The following is a 19,178-nucleotide window of genomic DNA, read 5'->3' as shown; positions in this document are numbered from 1 at the left end:
TTCTCATGTCACGGCCTCCTGACTTCTAATACTGTAGATTAGTTGTGCCTGGTTTTGAACATTATATAAACAGGATCATACGTGTGTACTCTTTGTATCTAGCTTCCTTGCTCAATATGATGTTGCTGTTTCATCCATGTTGTTTAGTGTGGCTATATTTAATAATTCTTATTGCTGAATAGTATCCACTGTATGGATATACCAGTATTTGTTTATATGTTTGATTGATGATGGATATTTGAGTTGTTTCTGGTTTTAGAGTACTATATAAAGCTCCTAAGGACACTGTCACACGTGACTTTGGGTGCCATAGGAATGCATTTCAGTGAGGTATATACCTAGGATTGCGGTCGCTGGGTCAAAAGTATGCGTGTGTTCATACAGCTTTCACCCTACACTACCCACCCTCCCCGGAAATGTGTAACAATTCCAGTGGCGTCACATCCTTGCCAGTGTTTGTCATCATCATGGAATTGTTCTGATGCTTAAATCTGGGTCACATTTAGTAGCTAGGTGAGAGCTTGTTCTGGTCATTGCTTAATTAGCGTTGTATTTTCACACAGTTGTGAGGTTTACATAGCATCTACAGATAATTTCCAGGCTTGTCTCACAAATGATAGTTCAGCCTGTTCTGCTGGTGTAGAGTTTATCTTAGCATGGAAATCCTTACTGGGTTGTACAGTGCGTTGGACAATCTTACTGGGTTGGATCCTTTTTCACATGTGTTAACAATAAAGCTCTGCTTGGTAGTGTCACACTGGTCACTTCAGAATAGGCACCCAGGTCCCACCTGTGTCATGAGAGCCGTGAACAGTGAAATCACCAGGCTCTGAATCTCCAAGCTGTTCCGCTGCTCCCTTCCCCGTTCCAGGCCAGGACGGGCATGTCTCACCCGGTCATGCTGGGGTCTATCTGCAGTTGCGGGCAGTGTAAGGGAGGTGTGCATTTCCCATCCGGCTGCACCAGCGTCCTTGAGCACAGTACTCAGCTTCTCAGGATCTCATCTGCTTCATGTGTGAAACTGTGGCGCTAATGCCTACCTCAATGGGTTGCTGAAATTGTAAAAGATAATATATGTAAAGTACCAGGCTCAGTGCCTTAATTAGGAGTAGCTATTACTGTATTTAGGGGTGGTAATTATTGTCATTGTTTGATCTTAGGTGCACTGTGCTTAAAACTGTAGACTTTAAAAAACTGCACAGTGTTGAAAAAAGACCACAGACTCCAAATTTTAAAACAAGACTTAGCCGTGAATAAGGACTGCAGTCCCAGAAGGTAGGAGGACAGCACTCACCAGGCCAGGCTGGGACCACCACACCCTGTCTTCCTAACACATCAACATTAAAAGTTATCTTTTGTACCTGAACATAGCTTATGCCTCCCACCCAGCCCCTTCCAGGAATTGCTTTATGATCCACTGGGAAAGAGAGTCTTGTTCTCACAAGTAAACAAACTTCAAAAGGGAAAGCCTACACATTTAAAAGAAGGTCAAATACACATTTGAAAGTAGAGGGATCACAGTTTTTGTTCAGAAGAACAAAGGGGAGTGTGACTTTGAAAATCTGTAAGAGGATCTTAATGGTTGTTCAAGGGAGTAACGTTGAAGATATATTTGTTAAGTTTTTAATTCATTATGGGACATGATATTCTTTTGATTACAGAGATTGATGTCCTCATTTAAAAACAAAACAAAACTGGCCATTCTTTAACCCAACACCTTTACTTTAAAAATTAGGAAACTAAGGTGCATAGAAGGGACATTATTTACTTCAGTGTCACTCATATAGAGGGAAGCAGAATCTAGGTCCTTCAGCTCTGAATCCAGTGACCTTCCCATTGATCTTCTGAAATATTATAAGGGATGATGCTGGCTTTTAAAATCAGTGCCTGATAAAGTCTAAAATTTTTTAAAGGAGCATTTGATTTCCCTTAAACTGTGTTTCACTGGAACTCTCTGCCATCTAGAATTGTAGCTAGGGTTAATTACAGGTTGTCAAGACCAGGCACTATGCCACCAGGTCTTTTAGATGCTTATTCATTATGTACTTGTAACAGGACTGGCCTAGGCTTTGATGATTACAGCAGGTGGCCAGTTGTTCCTGAACCATTAAGGAAATTGCCCTATACCAGCTATCGGTATTGCACAGAGTGAGTTGTCTGAGGTCATATTTCCCACGAAGTATTGATAAGGCAAAGTAGGTCATTAATACTAAAATAGATTAACTTTTTGTTTACCCAAATGTTGTGGATTTTATTCCCTACTGTGGGTGTGGGTGTGCATTCCATACACAAAGGTGTGCACTCTTTTTTACTTTTCAGGTTTTAGAACTCAAAAAAGTGGGCTCTAACTCTTCAAAGTCAAAATGTTCATGTAATTGTGTTGTTGGCATCTGTTGATTAAGAAATCGCACATGGAGATTGGACTCGACTGTTCCTTCTGCTCCTTCTGCAATCCCACCAGGGCGTGTGGTTCACTAACTGGTAACATTTTGCAGGCAACCACAGTGATCCTCATGGAAGCAGCAGCTTCCATAGATAGTGCAAAAACGGGCTCCTAAGGTTTTCCTTTGGCCTTTGGAAAGTGGTGTGCAGAGCCTGCTCCTTCTGGCTGGTGAGAGCCAGCTGTCAATGTTGTGAACCAGTTGTTAAGCACAGTCATTATTAGAAATTAAATTACATAACTTACAACTAAATGAGTTATATATTTTAAAAGGACATACTCAAAAGTGATCCCTTCCTACTTATTTTACTGCATAGCTACTAAGATTTGCTCTTCAGGTGTCTTACGCGTATATACGTTTGGTGGAAATGCTGTGTCATGCCGCGTCATGCTGCGCTGCTGTGCGTTTCCCACCAGCGCCTCGGTCAGGGATCACACTGGTAGAGTGAAGTGGAAGTGTCTGTTTACAGCAGTTGTCAAATGCTACAAGTCAGCACTAGATATGTTGTTTTCTTGATTGTCTATTTTTTAAACTTAAAAGTGTGTTTCATCTATAGATGCTGCATTGTCAGTCACACAAAAAACTGAGGAAATACTCTTCCAGTGTTTGAAAACTATTTTCCCATTCATCAGAGCACTAGCTCATATTGACAAAAGAGTGAGGTTCTGACAAATGTCTCCATTTCATTTTTCTTATTAATGTAAAGTATCAACCAACATCATGTTAAAACTACACATTCAGTTACAATTATAGGTTGGTACGGATGCAAGCTTTCTACAAAAATCAGCAAGAGCCTTCTGTGGCAATCAGTTACATGGGAGTTACAGTAAAGACTACTGCATATTTTATTGTCATTTGTAAATTGTGTGCTACACATTGTCAGTAAAATTTATAATAAACATATATATATATACACACACACATTTTTTTTCCCCAAAAGTTTGTTGTTAAACATTTACCAGTACATTTGTGACACTGAAGTCCATAAAGTATCTCTTTATTCATTATAAAGATCTTCAGTGATGCCTTGGCCAGTCTGGCTCAGCAGTAGAGAGTTGGCCCACGGACCAGAGAGACCCTGGTTTGGTTCCCGCTAAGGGCACATACCTCAGTTGCAGTTTGTCCCCGGCCCTGACTGGGGTCGTGTGGGTGGCAACCACTCATGTGTCTCTCGCACATTGATGTTTCTCTCTCTCTCTCTCTCTCCCTCCCACTCTATCTGTGCAAAAAATAGAAAAAAAATGTCCTCGGGTGAGGATTAAAAAAAAATCTTCAGTGACAATACTAATAGTAGCTAAAATGTATTGCACACAAATGACAGAGTTTATAGGCATCACCTCACTGAGTCCTCACAATGTTCTATGTTGGTAGGGACGAGGAAGTCAGTTGGTACCTGCGGCTGCAGTGGGAAGAGGACGTTTAGTCAGCACCTTCCAGAGCAAGGAGCGCGGCAGACGCGTGCATTTAATGATTCATTCACACCCACTGGTACAGAAGAGAAGTGATTTTTACCACTCTTACATGGATAAAGAATAAGCTTAGAGAGATGGAGCAACTGCCCAGGTCGCAGCTAAATAACTGGTTAGAAGAGGAACATGAGGAGAACCACGCTTTCAAGGGCCTCCTCCTAAAGCAGCACAGGTGCAGTGTCCGCACCCCGCCCAGGGAATGCTGTGCGGACTCGAAACGGCAGACACGGGCATTTCGATTTACAGCCACTGAGAAGTTTCATGTAAATAGAATTTAGATACACATATGAAAGACAGGCATTATCCAAAATAACTAGAGCTTAAATCAGACTCCAAAAATGGATAATTTAGACTTCTTGGGAGTAGGTTAAATAAATGAGAAAAGGCATATCATTTCAGTGACAGGTTTTGAACATAATATTTTTATTTACTGATTGCTAAAGCACAAAAACACATAAAAAGGCAGGTAGATGAACGATGTAAAATCATGGGTATCGTGTTTTATTGCGTTTTACAAAGTGACTAATTATATCCTAGTTTACTTAAGTGTGCTTTCTGGAAGGTCGCGTTTACTGAGTGTGACACACGTCTGACCCCAGCCAGGTCCTGTCTGCGGAGTGGACCGCCCACCCTTCCAGATGCTCTGACCCCCACAGGCAGGGCTCTTGGCAGTGACCGACCTCCCCCTCCTCCTGCTTTGCAGACTCCCCGGGACGGATCCGTCTGGTCCTCAGTCATCCACACGAGCACATCACATCGTCTCCGGACTGCGCACCTCACTGCCTCGGCGTTCTCAGCCAGAATGTCCTTTCTTCTTTGCTTTTTCCTTCGATTCTAGTATTTATTTATGACAGCCTAATGCATTAATTTTGAATGTCTATGACAGATATCTCCAAAGTACAGTTTCAAAAAAGTTGCATAGGAAATAATACATTTGTAACTCATCAAAGCTTTATCATGCCTCACATATGCGGGACTTGCCGGACTTCCAGTCCTTATTTTGCATGAGTGATTACAAACAGGTCTTGCCCAGAACTGTTTTTTGTTTTTTGTTTTTCAGTATTTGAAAATAAAATTGTATATATTTAAGGTGGATAACATGGTGACTTGCTGTACATAGTGAAATGGTTACTGTAGTCAAGCCAATCAACATACTCAACTCTTCACAGAGTAGCAACAATTTATGTTTTGTAGAAACAAAGAGTTTGATTTTATTTATTTAAAGTCAGCTTTCTTGCTTCTTCCTTTCACTAGACTCTTGAAGATAGGGACTGTGTTTTATGTTTCTTTGTTTTTGCTTGGTTGGTTGGTTTAGTTTGGGGCTTTTTTGGTTTTGTTTTTATTTAAGATCTCTCTTTGGAACTTTCAGATATACACCACAGAATTGTTAACTGTGATCACCAGGCTGTACGTTACATCCCAGGACTTACTGCTCTTACAACTGGAAGTTTATACAGTCGTGTGTGTGTGTGTGTGGTGGGAGCACCTGAAATCTACTCAGATGTCCAGTACACACTGCGGTAGTGCTGACTCGTGTGCAGTACCACAGGCCTGGAGACTGTTCACCCTCCAGAACTGCAGCATTGTACCTTTGACCAAAATCTCCCATTTCCCCGCCTCCCGCCCCCACAGCCATGTTCTCTCTGCTTCTGCGTAGTCAACTTTTTTAGATTCCACATATATGTGAGACCATGTAGCATTTTTCTTTCTGTGTCTGTAAGCCAGTAGTTTTTAAAGTACAGGTTCTAGAACCAACTGCTTCAGAAATGGCAAGTTGTAAAGTGCCATTCCTGGGCCCATTGGTGACTCTAATACACACTGGAGTTTAAGAACCACGATTTAAGCAAATAGGGTGTGTACTGACCTTTGATCTGAAAGCACCTTAACTTAAAGGAAGGGTTTTGGTGTATAAAAAGGCCACTGCCGAGAGCGCCAGGCTCCTTTGGTGGGTGGAGGAGAAGGCTGTTGGCCTGGGCCTGTGGTACCCCACTTCAGTGCGGGGCTCCACTGACCGGCAGCCGGTCCTGTCGCGTTTCTGGGTGCTGCTCTGAGCAGCGTCACCCTTTACACCAGAACGCCGGTGGCCACTATCAGGAAAAAGAACAAAACGAGAAGAAAGTAGAGGAGGCTCTAGGAGATGAGGAAGAGGAATCTGGTAGAACAAGTTCTCCACCACCGAGTGGTAAAGGGCAAAGTGGGGGCTCCTGAAGTGGGAGGGGTTCTCAGGACCTGGACTGAGGAGCTGCATTGCCCGACCTCACTGCCAGGCGGCACCTGGGACAGATCAGAGAGGGAGGCAGGCACAGAGCTGACTCCGATTCTGAAACGAAGAGAGAGGAGAGCAAACCAAAGAAGAAGAAAGAAAGGTCAGGAAAGCCACGAGGTTTGGAGCCAGAGCGGGTGTTAGAGCTGCAGACTCCAGTGCAGAGCTCACGTTCCTCGTGAAATGGAAAGACTCTGAGGAGGCCGACCTGGGCCCTGCCAAGGAAGCCAGTGGCAAGTGCCCACAGGTGGTCATGACCTTCCGTGAGGGAAGGCTGACATGCATTCCTGCCCTGGGAGGAGGATGACAGAAAAGGAGACAAGAATGAACTGTCCTGGTACCAGCCCCTGTCACCTCTGACTGTGGGTTCCAAGTAGGGGGTGCCAGTTCTCCTTGACACCACAGGGGTGCCTTGAGATGTCCGGGACAGCCAGTATGGTTTCTGTGCCCCACGGCACCCCACCCCGGTGGAGGGGACGGAGACACGTGGTCCCAGGCCACCTGTCCTGTCCTTTGCGGAGAAGAGCGAACCTTGTGGCCTGGCGTGGGGGAGGGCAGGAGGACACTGCAGCTCTCCCCAGAGCGTCCCCACGCCCACAGCCTTCTTCCCAGCGCGCCAGCTGCACGTGACAGCGTAGCATGTGTGTAGTTTGTGGCTGTTGCTGGTGTATTATTTGGGGGTGGAGAGGGTTGGGGTGGGAAGGAAGGGAAATGGGTAGAATCATTTTTGTTAAAATTGGGGGCCTGATTGGGAAAATGGTGAAACAATGGAGAGAACAAGCAGCTAAGGATGGTTCGGTTCTGTGTCCAGAATATTTTGTCTTTTAAAAAAAAAAACACCAAAAACGTTATTGGCAGTCTAAACAAGGACTCTGAGAGACTGTTTAAAAGTTGTGGATGCCTGAGACTTACGAGCCAAGGTGTCCTCTGCCTGAGCTTCACGCTGTGCCAACAAAGAAGGAAGCCAATGGATACGTTACCAAAGCGGCTGTGTTTGAACTGGAACTGGGAAAGGAGGGGGTCTTACCGGAGTGTATGCATAGGTGCTCTGTCTGTCAGAGGTGCTCGTTCTTGACGTTGACAACAGACCCTTTCTTTTTCAACTATCAAGTTATAAGCAGCTTGTCCATCCAAGCCACTGGCGGAGGTGCTAGGGGAGTGGAAGAGGGTGGCTCAGGTGGTGTGAGGGTGAAGGGCAGGGCCATGCTCTCGGGCAGGAAACTCTTAGAGCCTCACTGGTGTTTGAATTCGGAGACCACTGATGTTAGGGTGCAGTCCCTTCATCAGCTGGATTGTTTCAAAAGCCCTGGTCTCAGGAGAAGATTAAACTTTCAAAGCGGAGCAGTGGTTACTTTAAAACACAAAACAAAACAATAATTCTCTTTTATTCCTAAGAATTAACAAATACCCATAATTCTGTCTTGACTCCTGAGAGCCATCAGTTCTTGACATCACCTGGACTGGCATCTAGAACTCCACTGTGAAATCTCTTTAGGTCTCTGTGAAACTCTGTCTAAATGTAAACCTCATACCACTGTCAGTTTTTGTCTTAATAAAACTTTATAGATTTTTTTTTTTTTTTTTTTTTGGTGGTACGTGCCCCTAGCGGGAACGGAACCCAGGACTCTCTGGTCCGCAGGTTGACGCTCAACCGCTGAGCCAAACTGGCCAGGGCTAGATTTATTTTTTTAATTAAAAACTAAAAGGCTACTGCCAGAGATGATTAAAGCTGAGCCACGGATTGAAAACCAGAATAAGTCCCAGTTCTTCTCAGAGACGCCAGCACTGTGTTCTCAGCCAGGTACCTCCCATTCTGGTGCAGTGGGGCTCTGTTCAGTGTCTTTCTCCCAGAACTGCTTCTGTTCCTAATGACTCGGGACAGGGTGTTCACCCACCCAGCAGAGACCAGTCGTTTCTGTGACACTTCCCGATTACTCAAGTCAGACCTTGTAATTAGTTTGGGGTTGGCCTAGCCAAGTGTGAGAAACCTTCCTGTCATTCTACCTCTCGGGAGCTGGCACACTAACAACCCATTCTGCTCGTGGCTTCCCGAAAGCCCTGCACAGTTACACTTACAACATGCATCTTGCTGGCGGGCTACCTTGTCCAACACTCTCGACTGTTGCTTCCCCGGCGGCCTCTGCAGGCTTGACAGTAGTTTGGATTTGGACAAAACGGTGCCACTTTTATGCTGAGGGCGGTCGTTTCAGCCGTGTGCCTCTGTGGCACCATCACAGGAGGAGACCTGAACAGTCTGAAAGCCAAGGCAACAACTCTCTAAAGATTCCTGGTAAACAGTAAAGGCTCAACAATCATTTGGGGGATTTTACGGAAGAATGGCCTTCCTTTTTAAAGACAGAAAATGTAGTGTTTGGCGAAGAACGGGAATGGTACATGTTTTCAGGCACCCAAAGTGAAACTGTCCTGCAGGTTATGGTTACCGGTGTTAAGGAAAGGGTGGGGGGGTTAGTGAGCTATTTGCCAAGGCCAGGCTTTCCTTTATGCGTCCGTACCCCCTGATTAGTTTGCTGGGGCTGCCGGATCAAGGGACCGCACACTAGTGGCTTAAACAACAGAACTTTATTGTCTCATGGTTCTGGGGGCCAGGAGTTTGAGTGCTGCCTCACCTCTAGTGGTTTGCTGTCCATCCGCGGCATTCCCTGGCTCATAGACGCATCACCTCAATCCCCGCCGTATCTGCACCTGCTGTTCTCCCTGTGTACGTGTCGGTGCGTAAATTTCCCTTTTTCATAAGGACACCAGTCAGATTAGAGCCCACCCTACCTTAGTAGGACCTCCTATTGACGAATTACATCTGCCATGGCCCTGTTCCCAAATAAGATCACATTCTGAGGTACAGGGGCAAGGACTTCCACATAGGAATTTTAGGGGAGGACGAAACTTGACCACACCACCCTTTGAATACATTTTGTCATTTGGGGTTTTTCCGTCATGATAGTGAGCGAGTGTAAAGAGATTGCAGAGTGCCTGACTGCAAACCACCATCCTTGGAGTCATGTCACTGAGGTGCCGCTGAGGGGATAATTGTGCTGTGGTTGGGAATTTTTTGTTCATTTTATCTTAAACCCTTATTGGTTCCATTTGCTTACACTGCACAGGGCTTTTCCATTTCAGCATATTGCATTTCTGATACACTACTCTGATCTCAAACTTCAGTTTTCTGAGAAAGTTGAAAGAGGGCCAACTAGGGTAAGAATCAAAGCTTTTGGAAGCTGGAAGGACCTCAGCTAGTTCCAAGTCCTGATTTTTACAGAGGAGGAAACGGGCTCAGGGAGGTTAAATCGTTTACCCAATTACAGCACATTCAGCCCAGTTAGTACCGGAATCAGCTGCCCTGCCCCTTTTTCTAGTTCATTCTTCTACACACCATGCAGTCCCTCCCAGTCATGGAGGTCATGGGTCCCCTGTGACTTAGAGGGGGTCTTACTCTAGCCAGAGAGTACAGTTAACTGTTTTCAGTGCATACCACTTATCTGGGAATGTTTTTTGGACTGCTCATATTACAGTGTATTATCCCCCCAAGCCTTATCTCTGAGACCGACTTAAATATATTATATCTCAACTCCATGGCTAAGAGCTCAGGGAAGATAACTAATTCTGATGTTAGGCTCCGCCAAATAGGAACAAGTAGGCATGTTTGCTAAGACAGCAGAAGCCATTCAGTATTGTGAAGTCCAGTAGAAATTACTTTGATTGTCAAGGTTTTTAATTTTTGTTGTTGGTGGTGATGGTCTGGGTGGATTTTTCTTACATCTTTATATTTTATAATAAAGAGATAAGTAATTTGCTTCTTTTTAACATTTATTATCTATCTCCCTAACATTTTGAAAGCTCCTTAAGTCAGTGACCCAGCCATGTCTGAACTGTTCGCCGGCTTACTTTTCACTTTTAGCACAGTACCTGGGACAAAGCAGGCACTCAGTATACGTCTGAACAGACGATTGAAAGTTCTGCGAGTAGAAAAGCAGATACCGTTTTTTATGCTGATGGTTCATTATTGAAATATTTATATACAGTACAGTACATAAATCTGAAGTGTATAGTTTCATGAATTTTGACAGATATGTATACCCCGGTTACCATCACCCAGACCAAAATAAAGAACATTCCCATCTCACCAGAAAATTCCTTTCTGCCCCTTCTAGTCATGGTCATGGACATATTCTCCTTTGTTTTCTTCTAGAAAGTTAATAGTTATAGCTTTCATATTTTGTCGATGATCCATCTCAAATTAATTTGTGTATATGAAGTATTAGTTTGTCTTACTATTCATTAATATTTATTCCTGCCCCTCTTAAATCAGATCGTTCATCTATTTACTTTAAAAAATATTTTTAAATACCTTTGATATGAAATTTATTAGTTTCCGTTGTATATTATATTAAAGTGCTCACTCCAATAAGTCTAGTACCCATCTGACATCATACACAATTATTACAATATTATTGACTGCATTTCCTATGGTGTACTTAATATCCCCGTGACTACTTTTTATAACTGGCAATTTATACTTCTTAATTCCTTCACCTTTTTCATCCATCTCCCCAAGCCCCTCCCATCAGGCAACCCTCAGTTTGCTCTGTATCTATGAATTTGTTTCTGTTGTGTTTATTTTGCTTTTGAGATTCCCATACAAGTGAAATCATTTGGTATTTGTCTTTTTCTGCTTGACTTACTTCACTTGGCATAACACCCTCTATCTAGGTACATCCATGTTGTTGCAAAAGGCAAGGTTCCATTCTTTTTTTGGCCAAGTAATAGTCCATTGTATACATGTAGTACCTCTTCTTTATTCATTCATCTTTATTTGATAGACACTTAGGTTGCTTCTGTATCTTAGCTATTGTAAATAATGCTGCAGTGAACATAGGGGTGCATGAATCTTTTTGATTAGTGTTTTGGATTTCTTAGATAAATACCCAGCAATTCCATTGCTGAGTCAAATGGTAGTTCTATTTTTAATTTTCTGAAGAACCTCCATACTGTTTTCCATAGTGGGTGCGCCAATTTACGGTTCCACCAATAGTACATATGGGTTTCCTTTTCTTCACATCTTTTACAACACTTGTTATTTATTTATTTATTTATTTATTTATTTATTTATTTATTTATTGTTGCTAATCATTCTAACAGGTGTGTGGTGATATCTCATTGTGGGTTTAATTTTCATTTCCCTGATGATTAGTGATATTATGCATCTTTTAATATGTCTATTGGCCATCTTGGGAGAAATGTCTAATTGGGTTCATTTTTAAGTTAAGTTATATGAATGAATTTTTTATATATTTTGGATATTAACCCTTAACAAATGTATCATTGGCAAATACTTCTTCAATTCAGTAGGTTATTTTTTCCTTTTGTTGATGGTTTCCTTTGCTCTACAAAAGCTTTTTAGCTTGATGTAGTGCCATTTGTTTATCTTTTCCTTTTGTTTCCCTTGCCCAAGGAGACATTTCCAAAAATTTCTAACAGTGATGTCAAAGAGTACACTGCCTATGTTCTAGGAGTTTATGGTTTCAAGTTTTACACTTAAGTTGTTAATCCATTTGGAGTTGATTCTTGTATACGGTTTAAGAAAGTGATCCAGTTTCATTCATCTGCATGTATCTGTCCAGTTTTCCCACCACCATTTTTTGAAGAGACTGTCTTTACCCCCATTCTATATTCTTGCCTCCTTGTCATAGATTAGTTGACCCTATAGGCATAGGTTTATTTTGGGGCTCTCTATTCTGTTCCATTGAGTTATGTGTTGACTTTTAAGCGAGTACCATGTTGTTTTTATTACTATAGACTTGTAGTATGGTTTGATATCAGGTAGCATGATACCTCCAAATTTGTCTGTCTTTCTCAAGATCATTTTGGCTATTTGGGGTCTTTTGTGGTTCCATATAAATCTTAGGACTATTTGTTCTAGTTCTATAAAAAATGTCATTGATATTTTAATAGGGATTTAATTGAATCTGTAGATTGCTTTAAATAATATGGACATATTAACAATGTTAATTCTTTCTATCCACGAGCACAGTATAGCCTTCAATTTATTTGTATCTTATTCAAGGTCATAGTTTCCCAAGTACGGGTCTTTTGCCTACTCAGTTAAATTTGTTCCTAGTTATTTTATTTTTTGATGCAATTGTAAATGGGATTGTTTTCTTAGTTTATCTCCTGATAGCTCATTATTGGTGTATGAAAATGCAACCAATTTCTGAATATTAATTTTATATCTTGCTACTTGACTGAACTCATTTATTAGTTCTAATAGTTCTTGGTGGAATCATTAGGGTTCTCTAAATATAGTATGTCATCTGCAAATAATTACATTTTTCCTTTTCAATTTGTTTTGTTTTATTCTTATCTGACTGCTGTGGCTAGGACTTCCAATACTGTGTTGAATAAAAGTAGTGAAAGTGGACATCCTTGTCTTGTTCCTGACCCTAAAAACTTTGTTTTTCACCATTGAGTAAGATGTTAGCTATGAGTTTGTCATATATGGCTTTTATTATGTTGAGGTATGTTCCTTTATCCCCACTTTGCTGAGAATTTTTATCATAAGTGGATGTTAGACTTTGTCAAATGCTTTTTCTGCATCTATCAATATGATCGTATGATTTTTTATCCTTCATTTTGTTTATGTGGTGTATCACATTAATGGACTTGGGGATACTGAACCAGCCTTGCATCCTGGGGATAAATCCCTATAACAGTCTATTTCAGTTGATGGTCAATTAAGATTGAACACATCCTAAAATCACAATTTTTTACTCACTCCCTCCACATTTGTGTTTTTGTCATTAGTTTTTACTTCTTTTCTGTGTGTGTGTTTCTGTGTATTCCTTGATTTATTGTTGTAATTACACACGATCTTCCTACTTTTGCCTTTTAATTTTTATGCCAGCTTTATAGTTTATTGATCTACTCTTTTGCTAAGTGTTTGCCTTTGTCAATGAGAATTTTTTTCTTTCCTACTTAAAGAAATCCCTTTCACATTTCTTGTGATACTACTGATTTAGTGGTGATGAACCCTTCTAGCTTTTTCTTGTCTGGGAAACTTTCTTTATCCTTCCATTCTAAATGATGGCCTTGCTGGGTGGCGTAATCTTGGTTGTAGGTCTTTGTTTTTTATCACTTTGAATATTTTGTGCCAATCCCTTCTAGCTTGCAAAGTTTCTGTTGAGAAGTCACTTGACAGTCTTATGGGAGCTCCCTCGTACATAACTGCTTTTCTCTTGCTAATTTTAAGATTCTATCCTTGTCTTCAATCTTTGGCATTTTAATTATGGTGTGTGTTGGTGTGGGCCTCTTTGGGTTCATCTCATTTGGGACTATCTGTACTTCCTGGACTTGTATGTCTGTTTCCTTTGCCATCCCTTTTTTCCTTCTAGTTCTCCTGTGTTGTGAAGGTTGGTATGCTTAGGGTTGTCCCAGAGTTCCCTTAAATTATCTTTTTTTTTTTTTTTCTGTTCTGATTAGGTGTTTTTTCCTGCCTTGTCTTCCAGGTCACTAATTCAACCCTATGTTCCATCTAATCTGTTGATTCCCTCTAATGTATTCTTCATTTCTACTGGTTCTTTTTTATGATTTCTGTATCTTAGTTGAATTTCTCAGTGAGAGCATCTATTCTTTCCCTAAGTTCATCAAGCATCCTTATAACCAGTATGTTGAACTAACTCTATATCTGGTAGATTGCTTATCTCTATTTTGCTTAGTTATTTTTCTGGAGTTTTGTCCTTTTCTTTAGGACATGTTTCTTTATCTCCTCATTTTAGCTGTCTCTCTATGTTTGGTTCTATGTATTAGGTAGATCTGCTATATCTCCCAGTGTTGACAGAGTGGTCTTATGTAATGGGTGTCCTGTGAGGCCTAGTGGTGCAGTCTCTATGTTCACCTGAGATAGGTGTTCCAGGGGTGTCTCTTGTGTGAGTTGTGTGTGCTCTCCTGTTGTAGTTAAGCCTTGATTACCATTGGCACATCAGGGTGAGTGGCTACGAGGGGTGGCTGTGACTATAGTGTATAAGCTGTTGTACAGAGATGATCCCACAGAGAGGGGCTCTGGTGCCAGCTGAGTCTGCCCTTCAGGTGTGCCATTTGTGGAGCTGGTTGGGTAGTGCACAGCATGGTCTGAAGCCAACCACTAGTAGTAGTTGGTTCTGGAGCCTCATAGGAAGGGCTCCAGTGCAGGCCAAAGTTAGCCACCATTTGTGCCCAGCATGGGGCCATCTGGTGGGAGCTACTAAGTTTTCTGCGGTTGTTTGCCACTTGTGCTGGGCTTAGAAGAGATTATGTTGTGAAATGAAGCCAGCTGCCACAAGTGTTTTAGACTGGGGAGCCTTTTTGGTGGGCACCACAGTGTTAACCAAAGCCATCTTCCATTTGTGCTGGGCTTATGGTTGCTTAGGTGAAGTTATGTTCCAAACCAATGCTGGCTGCTGCTTATGCCAGGCTTGGGGCCACCTGATGGGAGTTACAATGGAAGTTGAGACTGATTTCCACTTGAGGCCAGCTTGGGACCACTTAGCAAGAGGTACAGGACATGTTGAGGCCAGCCACTGCTTGTTTGGTGTTTGTGAACCTCAGAGATTTTAGGAAATTCTGCAGCATGAGCTGAGGTAGGTCACTTGTGTGGAAAAGCTGCAGGAAGTGGCTTGAGCCTCATATGAGAGTTGGGTAGGATCTCACATTCACCAGGGCTGGGCAAATGATGTTAGCCAGGTTAATGAAGTATTCAGCTTTGGTGCCTACCTGCGCCTGTCAGCTGGGAGGGGAGAGGGCTCAATAAAGGAGCTATGGTGTCTGCCAGCACATCAGTCCCCAGAAAGACCCACTTTTCCAGCCTCACCCTGAATCTAGTTCTTCCCCATATGTCCCTGGTGCTCTTCGAGCTGCCATACCTGCATTAGGTCCCAGAGCGAGTGAGGGGGCAAGTCTGTGTACGCTGGGGACTCCAGCAGCCCATCAAATCACTAGGATACAATCCCCACTGGTTTTCATAGCCAGAAGTTATGTGGATTCCTGGTACTGGTGTTCTAAGCTAGGGAGCTGGGTGTGATGCTGGGACCCCTTGCTCCTCAACAGGACCTCTGCAGCCTAGATATCCCACCTGATTTTTTTAAATCCTCACCCAAGGATATTTTTCCATTGATTTTCAGATTTGGGGGGGCGGGGAGACACACACATCGACTGGTTGCCTCCCACATGACCTCAACTGTGGTATGTGCCCTTTACCGGAATTGAACCTGCGACTCTTTCATCCGCGGGCCAATGCTCCAACCATTGATCCAAGCCGGCCAGGGCTCCCTCCTGATTCTTAATTGCCACACTGTGGGCCCTGCCCTTTCTACTTCTCCACCCCTTCTGCCCATCTCATCATGGCTTCTTCTTTATATTCCTAGTTGTAATTTTGATGTGGGAGGAGGCAAGCACAGAGTTGAGCTACTGCATCATCTTAACCAGGAGTCTACTTTTTTCTTTTATAGTTGAGCCATTGTTGCTGGGAATGTCTTAGAAATACAGAAAAGGGCCCTGGCTAGGTAGCTCAGAAAACTAGAGCATCATCCCAATACACCAAGGTTGCAGGTTCAGTCCCTAGTTAGGGCACATCCAAGAATCAACCAATGAATGCATAAATAAGTGACTGATTTGAGAGACATCACTTTATTGTTCCAGTCAATAAAAAATACAGCAAAGGGCTACATCTCTGCAGTGATTGGATAGCCATGTCTTACATGGCTCCTGAGTTGGGATTGGGTTCAAATCCAGTGCCACCATTTATTAACTGTGGTTAGACAAGTTAGCCTTAGTACTCATGTGTACAAAATAAATAGGAGACCCAGCCTACCAGGGTTATCTTTAATGATTAAATGAAACAATGTCTGTAATATGCCATCACAGTCAATGCTGACTGTTGGCTTTAAATGTTTGGGTCAGTGTTAGAAAGAAAAACAAGTCTCAAAGATATATGATGAAAGAGGTCCCTGAACTTGGATAAGGATTCTTTTTTTTCAGGCCACCTGAAGGAGGAGACCAGAGACTGGCCCCACTCCTAAGGGCTGCAGCTGAGATTCTGAAGGGATATCTCAGCTGCAAAAGTTCCCCCTGAGGAGCATGAGGTTTCAATCCCAAGCCAGGCTTCCCAGCCCAGAGCACCAGAGCTGGGAAGAGGTGCCCACATAACATCTGTCTGTGAAAATCAACAGGGAGTCTCTCCACCAGGGTGAGACACTCTCTGGGCTCCCAGCAGCTCGACCCTGTTGAGGTCTGGACAGACTGTGTCCACTCCCCCAACTTTCCACGGAGCCTGACCGGCACCTCACCCTCTCCCAATTTCCACAAATTAGGTGTCCTAAACAAAAGAAATATATTTTCTCACAGTTCTGGAGACTTCTGCACAGTGAAAGAAACCATCAAAATGAAAAGACAACCAACTGAATGGGAAAACATATTTGCCAATGATACATCTGATAAAGGGTTAGTAGCCAAAATTTATAAAGAACCTTAAAAACTCAACACCAAAACAAACAATCCAATTTAAAAAATTGGCAGAGGATCTGAATAGACACTTCTCCAAAGAGGACATACAGAGGGCCAATAGACATGTACAAAGATGCTCAGTACCACTAATCATCAGAGAAATGCAAATTAAAACCACAAGGAGATAATCATGTCACAATGGCTATCATCAATAAGTTAACAGATGTTGGTGAGGATGTGGAGAAAAGGTGGGAATGCAGATTGGTGCAGCCACTGTGGAAAGCAGTATGGAGGTACCTCAAAAACTTAAAAATGGAACTGCCTCATGACCCAGCAATTCTAATTCTGGGGATATATACAAAGAAACCCAAAACACTAATTCAGAAAATATATATACACTCCTATTTCAATGCAGCATTATTTACAATAGCCAAGATTTGGAAGCAGCCCAAGTGCCCATCAGTAGATGAGTGGATAAAAGAGCTGTGGTTCATTTACACAATGGAATACTACTCTGCAATAAAAGAGAAGGAACTCTTACCTTTTGTCACATCATAGATGGACCTGGAGAGTGTTAATGCTAAGTGAAATAAGCCAGTCAGAGAAAGACAAGTACAAGATTTCACTGATATATGGAATGTAATAAACAAAATAGAAACAGATTCATAGACACAGAAAACAGGCTGTCAGCTAGCTTTCAGAGGGGAGAGGGTTTGGGGGGCTAGATGTAAACAGTGAAGGGATTGCCTAGCTGATGCGGCTCAGTGGTTGAGTGTCCACCCAGGCACCAAGAGGTCGCTGGTTCGATTCCTGGTCAGAACACGTGCCCAGGTTGTGGGCCCGATCCCCAGTGGGGGGCATGCAGGAGGCGGCCAATCGATGTTCTTTCTCATCAATGTTTCTATCTCTCTCTTCTTCTCTCTCTCAAAAATCAATAAAGACAAAAAATTTTTTTAATAAAAAAAGGTGAAGGGATTAAGAAAAAACAACAACTCATAGACACCAGTAGGGTGATTACCAGAAGGGTGATCGCCAGAGGGAAAGGAGCGTAGCGGGAGGTAGAAGAGTGTAAACAGGAAGGGGGGTTATGGTGAGGAAAAGAGACTTGACTTAGGGTGGTGAACACAATCTAATATACAGATGATGCATTATAGAATTGTACACCTGAAAACTATATAATTTTATTAACCAATGTCACCCCAATAAAGTCAATTAAAAATAAAATATATGATTATAACGGGGAAAAAAGATATGCAGGGAGCCACCCGAACGGCTAAAAAGAGAAGGCATCAAAGGAGCTTCCCCTGGGGAGCAATGGGCTGGGGTAGGAGCAGGAGGTTCTTTCTTTCATCATCAAGTCATCTGTATCACATGATATATGATGCTGCTTTTACTTCGATTTTAAAAATTAAGGCAGTGAGAGGATGACTTTTAAAAAACAGAAAACTGTGGATTGTACCATATGTTCTTGAGCAAATTAGCTATAAAACACTCATTAGGCCTGCAAATGGAAATCATAGTGTTCCAGGCTATAACATTATTGATGACTGTTTGGCTGTACTGCTGAAGTCTAATGCTCTCCAGTGAAGCCAAACTAATGTTGCTCGTACCAGAAAGGGACATTTTTGTAAATGAGAGAGGCTTGTGTGGCATTAGAGAACCACTACTGTCTGCTCGGAGGACATGAAATCCCCCGCCTGTCCCTCTTCCCTGGGCCAGGTTTGCAGGGAGCAGAGCTCAGAGCAGCTGAAGCGCGCTGGCAACTCCTCTGCCTTTGCAAAGGAAGAACAGAGCTGCTCGATGCAGTTTCCTGGGTGCACACTGGGTGCAGTAGCCCGCAGGCAGTCTGAATTGAGGGAATGGCGGCAGCACTCAGTGGTGCAGAACCCAGGCAGGCAGGCAGTCTGGTCTTTAAAACTGCTTCTAGAGCCCTGGCCGGTTTGGCTCAGAGGTTAGAGCGTCGGCCTGCGGTCCGGAGAGACCCGGGTTCGGTTCCCGCAAAGGGCACGTACCTCGGTTGCAGTTTGTCCCCGGCCCTGGTCGGTTGTGCGGGTGGCAGCCACTCGATGTGTCCCTTTCACATCGATGTTTCTCTCTCTCTCTCTCTGTTCCTCTCTCTCCCTCCCACTCTACCTGAACAAAAAATAAAAATAAAAAAAATTAAATTAAATTAAAAAAAACTGCTTCTGGAAATGGATCCTCCCAAGCCGTGAGGCTGAAGAGTGGCAAGGCCTCCGACTTGACCACCGGGTGTTGAGGGCGTTCCTCCCAAGAGAGGTGCCCTCACTTATAAGTTACCCCTATAACTTATAGGGGTAACTCTCAGCCAGAGACATTAGAAAATGATTCCAAATAGGCTTGTGCCCAGGAAACCAACAGTAAGAAAACAGAGCAGTAGCAGAAATATCCCCTAATTCAGGAACTGAAGGAAACCTAACATGAAATTGATCAGTGGCACAGACATTTAAGTGAAAATACTTTTTAAAACATATCTTACCCTTATCTGGGGCATCATCA

At 42.8% G+C, this 19,178-nt stretch overlaps 1 protein-coding gene and 1 pseudogene across 6 annotated transcripts in view; both read left to right on the top strand.

Annotated features, from left to right (window-relative positions):
- Positions 1-19,178, top strand: part of PIP5K1B (phosphatidylinositol-4-phosphate 5-kinase type 1 beta) — a 322,429-nt gene that overhangs the window by 277,829 nt on the left and 25,422 nt on the right. The gene's annotated exons all lie outside the window — the stretch shown is intronic.
- LOC118629941 lies at positions 3,988-6,550 on the top strand (annotated as a pseudogene).

This window comes from Molossus molossus, unplaced genomic scaffold, assembly GCF_014108415.1.
Source record: "Molossus molossus isolate mMolMol1 unplaced genomic scaffold, mMolMol1.p scaffold_m16_p_14, whole genome shotgun sequence".
Taxonomy (NCBI): Eukaryota; Metazoa; Chordata; class Mammalia; order Chiroptera; family Molossidae; genus Molossus; species Molossus molossus.
Note: the sequence above shows the minus strand (reverse complement) of the source record. Positions and strands in the feature narration are given on the sequence as shown.